Source organism: Rutidosis leptorrhynchoides, chromosome 4 (assembly GCF_046630445.1).
Source record: "Rutidosis leptorrhynchoides isolate AG116_Rl617_1_P2 chromosome 4, CSIRO_AGI_Rlap_v1, whole genome shotgun sequence".
Classification (NCBI taxonomy): domain Eukaryota; kingdom Viridiplantae; phylum Streptophyta; class Magnoliopsida; order Asterales; family Asteraceae; genus Rutidosis; species Rutidosis leptorrhynchoides.
In genome coordinates, this window is record NC_092336.1 from 87,125,231 (window position 1) to 87,128,304 (window position 3,074).

Here is a 3,074-nt window from a genome sequence, read left to right on the forward strand (position 1 = left end):
TAATACAAGGTAATAATCATATTCAAACTTTAATTCAATTTCTATAACTATAACAATCTTATTTCGAGTGGAAATCTTACTTGAAATTGTTTTCGTGTCATGATTCTGCTTCAAGAACTTTCAAGCCATCCAAGGATCCTTTGAAGCTAGATGTATTTTTCTCATTTCCAGTAGGTTTATCCAAGGAACTTAAGGTAGTAATGATGTTCATAACATCATTCTATTCATACATATAAAGCTATCTTATTCGAAGGTTTAAACTTGTAATCACTAGAACATAGTTTAGTTAATTCTAAACTTGTTCGCAAACAAAAGTTAATCCTTCTAACTTGACTTTTAAAATCAACTAAACACATGTTCTATATCTATATGATATGCTAACTTAATGATTTAAAACCTGGAAACACGAAAAACACCGTAAAACCGGATTTACGCCGTCGTAGTAACACCGCGGGCTGTTTTGGGTTAGTTAATTAAAAACTATGATAAACTTTGATTTAAAAGTTGTTACTCTGAGAAAATGATTTTTATTATGAACATGAAACTATATCCAAAAATTATGGTTAAACTCAAAGTGGAAGTATGTTTTCTAAAATGGTCATCTAGACGTCGTTCTTTCGACTGAAATGAATACCTTTACAAAAATGACTTGTAACTTATTTTTCCGACTATAAACCTATACTTTTTCTGTTTAGATTCATAAAATAGAGTTCAATATTAAACCATAGCAATTTGATTCACTCAAAACGGATTTAAAATGAAGAAGTTATGGGTAAAACAAGATTGGATAATTTTTTCTCATTTTAGCTACGTGAAAATTGGTAACAAATCTATTCCAACCATAACTTAATCAACTTGTATGGTATATTATGTAATCTTGAGATACCATAGACACGTATACAATGTTTCGACCTATCATGTCGACACATCTATATATATTTCGGAACAACCATAGACACTCTATATGTGAATGTTGGAGTTAGCTATACAGGGTTGAGGTTGATTCCAAAATATATATAGTTTGAGTTGTGATCAATACTGAGATACGTATACACTGGGTCGTGGATTGATTCAAGATAATATTTATCAATTTATTTCTGTACATCTAACTGTGGACAACTAGTTGTAGGTTACTAACGAGGACAGCTGACTTAATAAACTTAAAACATCAAAATATATTAAAAGTGTTGTAAATATATTTTGAACATACTTTGATATATATGTATATATTGTTATAGGTTCGTGAATCAACCAGTGGCCAAGTCTTACTTCCTGACGAAGTAAAAATCTGTGAAAGTGAGTTATAGTCCCACTTTTAAAATCTAATATTTTTGGGATGAGAATACATGCAGGTTTTATAAATGATTTACAAAATAGACACAAGTACGTGAAACTACATTCTATGGTTGAATTATCGAAATCGAATATGCCCCTTTTTATTAAGTCTGGTAATCTAAGAATTAGGGAACAGACACCCTAATTGACGCGAATCCTAAAGATAGATCTATTGGGCCTAACAAACCCCATCCAAAGTACCGGATGCTTTAGTACTTCAAAATTTATATCATATCCGAAGGGTGTCCCGGAATGATGGGGATATTCTTATATATGCATTTTGTTAATGTCGGTTACCAGGTGTTCACCATATGAATGATTTTTATCTCTATGTATGGGATGTGTATTGAAATATGAAATCTTGTGGTCTATTGTTACGATTTGATATATATAGGTTAAACCTATAACTCACCAACATTTTTGTTGACGTTTAAAGCATGTTTATTCTCAGGTGAATACTAAGAGCTTCCGCTGTTGCATACTAAAATAAGGACAAGATTTGGAGTCCATGTTTGTATGATATTGTGTAAAAACTACATACAAGAAACTGATTTCGATGTAACATATTTGTATTGTAAACCATTATGTAATGGTCGTGTGTAAACAGGATATTTTAGATTATCATTATTTGATAATCTACGTAAAGCTTTTTAAACCTTTATTTATGAAATAAAGGTTATGGTTTGTTTTAAAAATGAATGCAGTCTTTGAAAAACGTCTCATATAGAGGTCAAAACCTCGCAACTAAATCAATTAATATGAAACGTTTTTAATCAATAAGAACGGGACATTTCATTCTAGGGATATATGATGTTCCCCTAATACGTGCTGTCATTTTCCACAACGGTTTAGAAAAACCTGGTGGTTTAGAGGTTCCCGGGTCATTGTTACAACTTAAGGGCTTCGGGGGTTGACGATACATATAAAGTTCATCGGGGTTGGAATTAGATTTCTCTATTTTTATGCCCTTTCCCTTATTATTTTGTTTTGCCTTTTTAAATTCAGTTGGGGTAATTTCTATAATATCATCGGAATTCTCGTCGGAATCCGATTCATCGGAGAATTGGTAATCCTCCCAATATTTTGCTTCCTTGGCGGAAACACCATTGACCATAATTAACCTTGGTCGGTTGGTTGAGGATTTTCTTTTACTTAACCGTTTTATTATTTCCCCCACCGGTTCTATTTCCTCCTCCGGTTCCTCCTCTTCCGGTTCTGATTCTTCTTCCGGTTCTGATTCTTCTTCCGGTTCTTCTTCGGGAACTTGTGAATCAGTCCAATATATATTCGACTCTTCGTTATTATTAGGTGAGTTAATGGGATTTGTACTAGAGGTAGACATCTATCACACAATATCAAACATGTTAAGAGATTAATATATCACATAATATATACATGTTAATAATATATAGTTTCCAACAAAAATGTTAAGCAATCATTTTTAAAGAAAACACGGTCGAAGTCCAGACTCACTAATGCATCCTAACAAACTCGATAAAACACACTAATGCAAATTTTCTGGTTCTCTAAGACCAACGCTCGGATACCAACTGAAATGTCCCGTTCTTAATGATTAAAAACGTTCCATATTAATTGATTTCGTTGCGAGGTTTTGACCTCTATATGAGACGTTTTTCAAAGACTGCATTCATTTTTAAAACAAACCATAACCTTTATTTCATAAATAAAGGTTTAAAAAGCTTTACGTAGATTATCAAATAATGATAATCTAAAATATC